General features: G+C 30.5%; 1 protein-coding gene across 1 annotated transcript in view; it reads right to left on the reverse strand.

The window, feature by feature from the left end:
* Positions 1-1,592, reverse strand: part of IA-2 (tyrosine phosphatase IA-2) — an 87,716-nt gene extending 86,124 nt beyond the window's left edge. The window contains exon 1 of the mRNA XM_088238554.1: positions 1,441-1,592. The gene's annotated coding sequence lies outside the window, so the exon portion shown is untranslated. The remainder of the gene's footprint in view (positions 1-1,440) is intronic.
* Between the last annotated feature and the right edge of the window lie 8,129 nt (positions 1,593-9,721).

A 9,721-nucleotide genomic window follows, 5' to 3' on the forward strand; every position in this document is an offset into this window, starting at 1 on the left:
TTTGCACAGTATTGGGGAGGCATTTATAAGACAGTGACAGATAAACAAAGTTCAAATACCTATTTTGCAAAATTCTATGTCACTGCATATTTTTACAATTTGTGTAATCCGAAATACAAAAATAATAATGTATATGTCCATATCTAATTTTAACTAAATCCAATAATTAATTTCAAACTTTTGATTGTGTCAATTACAAATATACATTGCCGGGTTCAGCTCGTTACCTTATAAAATAAAATCCGTTACATGGAGGCGATCAGTCTTACACTTCAGAAACGGGTTTTTGGAATAGTGGAATGTTACTGTGAACCTTTGAAATTGATAATAGCCGTCGAGTCGCTCGTCCAGGGTTCTGGTTCTATTTCACGCACAGAATTGTATACTTAATCGGCCCAGGATTAACAGATAAAATATTCCGCGTCAGGACAGCATTATTTTGGACATAATTTTAATAATTATCATATAAGTAGGTTTATAATATAATCAAACAACCTAAATCTAACGGTAAATAAATATCTACTTGTTATTCAGTCTTCAATAATCCCGTTCCAAACTAATTTATTTCAATGGGATCCTGTTTTCAGGAACGTACATTTTATTATCCTGTCTTTTGTCACTCCCACGCAAAACGTCTCAATAAGCGCCTGACATTTGAAAATCAGAACATGAACCTCCTTCTGTCTCTCTCTGGAAAATACTTCATACCTGAACTTGTTTACATTTTTTTGGAATTGGCAACTCCAGCACGCTTAATATTATATTGTTTGCTGATGACAATTTTATGTAAAATTGTAACATAATGGAAGGAGAAAAGAAACACCTGTTTGTGTTACCAATTATAAGTGCTAAACATTAAGGTGTGTGCGTGTTCCTTATCACTACGCCATTTCGTATGAAGGGTATTTTTTACAAAAAATGTTGTTATAAAACAAAGAATCTTTCCAATAAAATGTATATTTTATAAGTAAACACGCCCCGTAGATAAAACGAAACTCAAGGTTGTGTAGGCGATTTAAAATAAGGGTTTCTGCGTCACAAAACACGATCATTTTTCTTGAATATCTCGGGTAAAAGCCAAAATATAAGCCCTACAATATTTTAATGACTTTTGTTCCAAAATGAAAGCATCTTATAAATTACCACGTTCCACTAAAATCGCCCACTCAAAATCTATTTATAAACGAAGCCATTATTATTTTTTTGTTTGGGTTCTAAAAATAAGCGTAATGTAACCTGCTTGATTTTACTTAATACTTTTTAGCTTTCTAACTATTTGCGATAAATAAAAAAGACATTAATAGCCGGGATATTTGGGAAAACATGAAACATATGTCACGAGGTTCCATTGACATGACCTTTTGCGTAACAGGTACCATCGCGTGATAACAGGAGCGCAGCGGGTGTAGGAAGGCGAAAGGAATATTAGAAAGAAATTACCTTTCACGGGTTTACCATGCGCCTTCCCGCTGCATAGTCTCCAGTATAAAGCGTTGCACTCGGCTTCGCGGGCCGGTAACTTTGTATGGGAAGTGAATATTCCTAGGACTGCTGTCCCGACGTGAGCCTGTCCAGCTGTTGTCAAAGCGACTGAATCGAGGTTGCTAAGGACCTGCGCAATGGGACTCCATCGATTTTCCACTCTGGACGAAAGGATGCGCCGGAACGGGCGTTACAACTCGATAAAGTCAATCGGACTTTTGTTATTTTTCGTAGATTGGACTGTAATCAGATGAAGAGCCTGATTGACATGACAGGTCTAGTAATCTTGGCTTTCGTGACCTCCAACCCCGTTTATACGGACATTTCTATATAAGGTCACCTAACCCAACCGCTGCTGTTATTATAAATCCACCCCCGAAGCGTGCTTCTCACGCCTCGCCTGTAAATAAAGATTAAGTATTTCGAAAAAGAGTTAAAGGAGTTACTTGGCTTTCGTATTTACGTGAGGACATTTACGTGTCCGATATTATGCTTTGAAAAGTAAATAAATCGTGGAAAACATTATTGAATTCGAAAATGTCAACAATTTAATGAGTAAATTATGGGTCTTTTACGAGCATGCCTTTATTTTCTCTCTATATTAGTTTATGTAGATACATAATATTATATTCTAAGGTATATTCAACCAACAGCCTTTTCAGTTCAAAATGTCATAAGCACAAATTATAATTTCATGGTATGACCTACATTGAAGCTCAAAGATTATCCGTGATGTTATGGAATAAATATCCGCGTGCCAGCATTTTCCAACTCGTCTTAATTTACTGTATTATTATGGATTTACGTAAGACGGATGGTTCGGAATTTCTCATTCAATGACGCTTTATTAAATACCTATTATGCAGTGGAAAATCACATATACTACCACTGATACCTAGGGTTTTAAAAGAAAACTGTAATTTATTGTTGGTATTTGATTAATTCTCGACTTCTACTGCCCCATCACGCCATTTCCCCGTAGGGGTAGGCAGAGAGGATGGATCGCCGCATACGTCTTTCCTGCCATATATAAATTTCTGTTCTTCCGTTCATGTTTTATGTAGTGAAGGGGAAATTAAAAATATACAAATTCGTCAAAATAAGGCTTTGAGGATTATACTCAAAAGAAATATTTATTCTAGAAAGAATGTATAAAAAATTGTCTTGCTCACAGTAAAGCAAAAATAAACTATAATGTAGCAATTTTTATACATAAAATAATTAAGGGGATAGATTAAATAAAAAATATTAAATTAAATTTCACCAACAATGTGAAATGATGGGATAAAAAAGATAAGATTACCAATGAGGAGAAATACAGTCTCAAAACCCATCGTACAAGGGATTGAAGCTGTATAATGGGTTACCTGAAGAAATAGAAAGCATTGAAATATTTTAAATATTTAAAAAAAAAAAGGTTCTTAAGAAATTTTTATTTAAATTTTAAAAATTATTAAAATTTTATACTAGTTCTTAAGAAGTTACGAACTTACTTAATAAAGCATAATAAATAATACAAACATTTATAGATTCTTCCACATTCACACATCTTGTCATACATGCCCTTCGGTTGTGCCTGCTTTTGACATGACCAGACTTGAGATTTTGGTTTATCTGATCAACCCACGTCTTCCTCGGTGGTCCTCGTCCTACATTCATTGATTCTCGTAATGAAAGTATATATGATTTATCATTCTTTCGTCATCCATTCGTTCAACGTGACCAAACCATCTCAGTGACCCTTTCTCAATCTTTTCAACTATGGCTGTCTTAGATTTGCACTCTCGCTTGATTTTATCATTTGCAACCCTGTCATACATTGATTTCCCACACATTCGTCTAAGATATCATTTCAACCGCGTTCTCTCTGCTTTCATTCTTCAAACTAAATGGACTTGAAAAAACCTTTCGCAGCCTTAGATTCAATTTTTCATAGTTTTTAGCACAGATATATTAATATATTCAGTAGTTTTTAGTAATTCTACTATTGTTCAGATTTTTAGAGTAATTTTAGAATGTCTACTTTATTTAAAAGCACTAATATTCGTTAGATTTTCTTTAATTTATATTAATAAAACATATGACCTTAATCATGGCTGGCGCGTTCGCCTAGCATGATTAAGGTCGCGGGTACGATTCCTGGCAAGGTTGACGTAAAATATTTAATTACAATAATAAAAATTCGTATATAGTTTTATTCCACTTTTATTTTTAAAAATTTACCAGTGACCGGGTTTCGTCTTGACCGACATTGTCATAGGAATTAACTGCTGTGAATTTTTGTTTTCAGAGAATCACTTAATTACCTCCGGGCCTGACATAGCTGTCGATGGAACTACCAACTAGCGGCCCATGTTATTTTTTTCAAAAAGAAATATTTGCGTTCTTATTATTTAAGCAAATATTTATATTTTGGGGGCATTTTCAACGAATTGTAAATAACTCACTATTAGAACATGGAAATCAAGTTGGGGTAGAGTGGGGTTCGAACCTCGGACCTCTGATCCGTGAGTCCGCAACACTAGCCACGGAACCACAACCCGATTATAGCCTTAATAAAATTTAAATACATGTAATTCAAATACATTTTTATTATAAAACTTCATAAATTATATAATTTTTGCCGGTTTTTATTATATACATTCAAACAAAACTTAAATTCATACAATTGTTATTACTTTATACAAAAATTATTTAAACTCGTTTATTTCCATAATCATATAAAATCATGATTTACAACCCCTTTTTGCACTTGTATATAACATAGAAATTTGTTTAGTCTCCCACCAGTCTGACGATGTCAGTCACGACGAAACCCGGTCACTGGTAAAAAAATCTAAATAAAAGTTGAGTAAAACGTATTTTTATTATTATAATTAAAATGCAGTTCCACCAAGAAATGTCAGTAGGAAAACTCAATCTAGTAAAATATTTGTTTGAAGGTGGTTTACATTGCAATATTTTATACAGTCCCAAGACTAGTACCTAAAACGTAAAACATATTACATTACCTTCGTGTGATCATGAGATGATCGAGATACGATGGATTTGGTATATTGATGCAGTGCTCTATGCACCATCGGGTGCAGGTAGGGGTAAAATGAGTTTTAAAAAAACTAAAAAAGAACTACCTTTGTGTCTCAGGTTCAAACGTTAGCAATCATCATAATATATGGCTGATAAATAAAGGCTCGAATTATTATATTATAAAATAATTAGTTACTTCAGAATTCATGCAGATTTCATTTTATTTACGTAAAAAAAATTTTTTTTTTTGAAAAACATTTGGCATATAAATATCCAGACACAGCTTATAGTAATACAACCAGGGACGACCGGTGTCTGCGAACGTGCCCCGACTAGCTAGAAAGTCCGTGTTTAGCCGGGTTACAATCGATGTGGCTATTTATCACCATACCCTAGTGAAAGCCTAGAGGCTGTTTTACTTTACATTTGTCGGCAGTTCATATATAACTAAAATAGTTAAAATAGCACGCCCGAAAAAGCATGGGTGTGTGTACCGTACCGTACGCGCCGTGTGCAACAAAAAATATTTGCATCATTTTATTAAAATTATTTTACCCCCGTCAAAATTTGTAGCTAAAAAATATTGTAGGTACTGCCGCGAAACCAACGCAAAGCGTCCAATTTGTTTTTTTCGACCAGAAGTAGCAGCATAACGTCGGGTGACATGGTTATTTTTGTGACAAAAATATTGTAATTTCGCTTAGTTATAATACTAATAACTTTGTTTTTAACCACTTTTTTTTTCCGGCCAGTTTCAAAGCTACACAGGTATAATTAACTAGTGAATTCTAATGTGTTTTATTTTAACACTGATTACTAAATATTACATCGATACATATGGAGATAATAAGTCAAGTCTTTTTGTCACGTTGTTTTTTTAAAACGGGAAGTGTGAAGTGAGATGGATACGATCTTTAAAACTAGATAGGTGGACCAAAATAAATATTGTTTATTTGATTATTTTTATTGTGAATCGCTTTTTAATTTCTAAGATTTCCAAGTTGTCTAATTTTTTAAAAAGTGGTTAAAAACAAAGTTAATGAATAATCACAAAGTGCTTCAAATATAAATTTTCTATAATAATACCGCCTATCTCAATTCAGACAGATTTTCATGACAGACTATAATGTCGTGCCTATTGAATATACATGTTATAATTTTACTAGCATTATCATCATTCCCATTTTCGTAAGTAATGTTTCCTAATTCACGTATTACCTTTTACGTAAAGTTAACATTTATCTACAAAGTAACATTACGTTTTCTCTATGAAAAATAGACTTGCGTTTCCCTGTCACACTTATGATTTATTTATGAACACTTTTATAGGCAACATGGAGTCCAATTTTTTTTAAGACTAAATTCAACATTGACAGATATTTATATACTGGAACATTATCTTATTGCAAAATCAAGCTAGGTCTCGATTACAAACGCTACCGTCATCGGTACACATCAAGACGATTTAAAGTAAAATCGATATTTATGTACGAAAATGAGTAGGTATATTTGTACAAAAATTTACAGTATCTTCTTCGGTAATCTGTAATTGAACATGTTTAGAATAAAAATTGTATGCATATTGTATTTTTATGCAGAAAACGTAATTTTACTTTGTAGATAAAATTGAAGATAGATGTTAACTTCCTATTGCAATACGGGCCCAGGGCCCCGATTACAATGGAAAGATAACATAGTTATTTTCGACTGTCTATTAAGAAAAACCGATATTTGTGTAGGTACAAAAATGAGTATATTTGCATGAACATTTAAAGTATCTTCGTCGGTAATCTATAATTGAACATGTTTAAAAGAAAAAGATGTTGTATATTCAGATTTTCATGCAGAAATTTTAATTTTACTTTGTAAATAAAATTGAAGATAAATGTTAACTTTCCATTGTAATCGAGGCCCATAGTACATATTTTGATGGGAATTAATTTTTATCTTAAATTTTATCTACAAAGTAAAATTAAGTTTTCTGTACGAAAAGTATAATATGTTTACATTTTTTTTAAACATGTTCAATTACCGATTACCGACGAAGATACTTTGGATTTTCATACAAATATACACACTTTCGTACATAAATATCGATATTAGTTTATACCGTCTAAGTATATGCCAATGAAGATAGCTGTTCATAATTGCGGCCCAGGGTTCGCGTTAAGATAGGCATGTTTTTAATTATCTGAAAACCAGATATTTCGCGCCCTGAGGGGCGGGCGAACGACAGATATTACATGCCAGGCATGACGTCAAAGTGACGTGATGCCAACTGCAAGCCGCTTTGGTTTTTTGCACATTAGTGGATGATTAGAATCGCAAAAATCCACTCAAATTATCAAGTTCCGAGATAGATTTCACTGTATTAAAAGATGTATATGTTTCGGTAGATTTTATGCAAAAACTACTGTATTTTTTATTTCTATAATTTTGTTTTTATTATTTTCTGTAAATGAGGAATTCCAGTGTTTTTTTAATCTTTTTTTATTTGTTAATAAACTATCAAACTAAGAATTTTTTTTTTTTATATTTATGTCTGCATCGTATTATCATCGCTGATTTTTTAAAGTTTTATAATTACTTCGCCTTTATCGTCACGTGTTGTGGTCGGTGAGCTGTGCTACCATTTAAAAGGCAAGGTAAGTAGAACCATGTAGTTGTCAAAATACAATAAACGTTGAAAAAAATGGCTACCCAGAAACCGGAAATCTATACATACCAACGCTATAATTTATTGGTTATTGTTCACTAGAACTTGTGACGTTTAAAGTAGTTTATTTTCATTAAAACCGTTTTTATTAATTTTTTCATGCATTTTTGTAACCGTACAATTAAATGCTCTTATTTTTCAGCGTGGAAGAAAACATTTTTTATATCCAATTTCCTGTAACACTGAACTTCCTCATTCTTATAATTTGCTTTTATTCGTATATTTTTATTTAATTTAATAATGTACCTGCAATAAAAAGGAAGAAAGAAAGAAAACACTATAAATAAAAGTTTGTATTTTATTTTTCATTAAAATAATAACAGTACAAAATAATATTATGAACATGATAAATATAAACAAAAATTATTACTGGAGAAATAAAAAAAATATAAAGGCATGTACTTGTAATAAAAAGTCAAAAGAATCTGCCTAAATTTAAACATCCATTATGAAATAGCAAAAGTTTGTGCAGTTGCTGTTTTCTATGGTTTATGGGTTGCCCATAATCTTTCTTTAATGTTTGTATAAGTTTTTTAAATTCTTTTTTAATCATCTGAATTATTACTGGAGAAATAAAAAAAATATAAAGGCATGTACTTGTAATAAAAAGTCAAAAGAATCTGCCTAAATTTAAACATCCATTATGAAATAGCAAAAGTTTGTGCAGTTGCTGTTTTCTATGGTTTATGGGTTGCCCATAATCTTTCTTTAATGTTTGTATAAGTTTTTAAAATTCTTTTTTAATCATCTGAATTATTACTGGAGAAATAAAAAAAATATAAAGGCATGTACTTGTAATAAAAAGTCAAAAGAATCCGCCTAAATTTAAACATCCATTATGAAATAGCAAAAGTTTGTGCAGTTGCTGTTTTCTATGGTTTATGGGTTGCCCATAATCTTTCTTTAATGTTTGTATAAGTTTTTTAAATTCTTTTTTAATCATCTGAAGTATTATGAAACTTACTTACACGTTGCACAAAATTATTTACAAATCCATGTGCAAGCAATGAAAAGGTAAAGAGTACATGTTACACATGATGAAAAGATAAATAGTATATATCTTGTGATGAAAATGTAATTAATACACGTAATTTTTGTGATGAAATGTAATTAATATCTTGTGATGAAAATGTAATTAATACACATAATTTTTGTGATGAAATATATCTTGTGATGAAAATGTAATTAATACACATAATTTTTGTGATGAAATATATCTTGTGATGAAAATGTAATTAATACACATATTTTTTGTGATGAAAAGGTTATGAGTATCTAGATGTTGTAACGAGTACATGTTACTCTTATGATGAATAATTGTTTTAAAATATAATTTTGACAAGAAATACTTATATATTGTCATTTAAGCTTGTTTAACAAAAAAAAGAGAAAAAAAACATAGAATCATTAGTACATTTTACTAGTGTAATCAAATAATTCTAAGGAGAAAAATACATGTTTACATTTGTAGTACCTTCTTAACAATATTACTGTCTTTGGAAGACTATTAATTGACCAATTACAAAAGATAAGATTTTTTAAATAACACAGGTCTATCTACAATCTCTACAGAGATGGAAAATTTAAGTTTAATTTAACATCAAACCTCAAAACTAATAAAAGAGTAAATATAAACAATACATTAAAAAAAATGTGAGTTTTCTAGTTAAACTTTTGCAATTCTTAGCCTCAGGGTAATAATTTTAACAGATAAGAATATAAAAATACAAAAAAAACCTGAGTAATGCAAACAAAAACCATGCAAAACCTGAGTAGTTTTCTTTCAAAAGAAATGATATTTTATTAAGAATAAAATAATCAAATCAAATTGAAATCATAGAGGAACATTTTTCAGGGGGCTAAAAATCATATGAATATATATTATGAGAATTCTTAATATAGAGGAAGAGTATTTATTGCATTTAGTCATGTAATTTCAAGCACTATAAAACAAATGTAAATTATTTAAAGCATTAAAAACAAAAGAAATGTTTCATAGTCATCGTTTTCACCAGAAAAAACATTTTTTTTTCTGAATAAAATTAAAATCAAATAAAATTATTTAAACAGTCTTTAAAAATGGATACCTAATTATTTGTTTATTATGATTGAATCTTTATGACCTTTGTTATTCTTATTTGAAGCCTCAAAAATTTCAAACAACATTATTACTATTGTTGTGTTGTTGCCTGGGCACCTATTGAAGAAATATCATCATCAGATCAAAGAAAAGTGGGAATATTAAACATATTAATTACAATAAATAATTAGAGAGGGAATTCTTCTAAATTTTTGTTTTTTTCCCAATACTAGTTAGATATTTAACCGTATTATAAAAAAAGTTTAATTATTTCAGGTACATTGTAAAGCAAAGCAATGTATTTTTGATGGAGCATTTTAATAAATATGAGTGATAAAATTATACCCTACAAATCAATAATAAAATACATAGGAAGTTTTGATCTATCTGGATTACTAAATGAATGAATGTAAGTT

This window comes from Micrasema longulum, unplaced genomic scaffold (genome assembly GCF_059751315.1).
Source record: "Micrasema longulum isolate JH-2025_06_02 unplaced genomic scaffold, ASM5975131v1 h1tg001917l, whole genome shotgun sequence".
Lineage (NCBI taxonomy): Eukaryota > Metazoa > Arthropoda > Insecta > Trichoptera > Brachycentridae > Micrasema > Micrasema longulum.